The sequence below is a fragment of the Brassica oleracea genome, chromosome C8 (assembly GCF_000695525.1).
Source record: "Brassica oleracea var. oleracea cultivar TO1000 chromosome C8, BOL, whole genome shotgun sequence".
NCBI classification, from domain to species: domain Eukaryota; kingdom Viridiplantae; phylum Streptophyta; class Magnoliopsida; order Brassicales; family Brassicaceae; genus Brassica; species Brassica oleracea.
In genome coordinates, this window is record NC_027755.1 from 10706071 (window position 1) to 10706300 (window position 230).

Here is a 230-nt window from a genome sequence, read left to right on the forward strand (position 1 = left end):
TAATGTCGCATGCCAAGACACCAGTTGGGTGATTGATAGTGGAGCTACTACTCATGCAACATCACAGCGGGATTTGTTTTCTACCTATACTACAGGTAATTATGGTTTCGTGGGAACTGATGTGATGTGATGGCTCAGGTTGCTGGCATTGGCGATATATGCTTGGAGACTAGTCTTGGGACTAGGTTGGTGCTTAAGGATGTTAAGCATGTTCCTGATATTAGGATGAA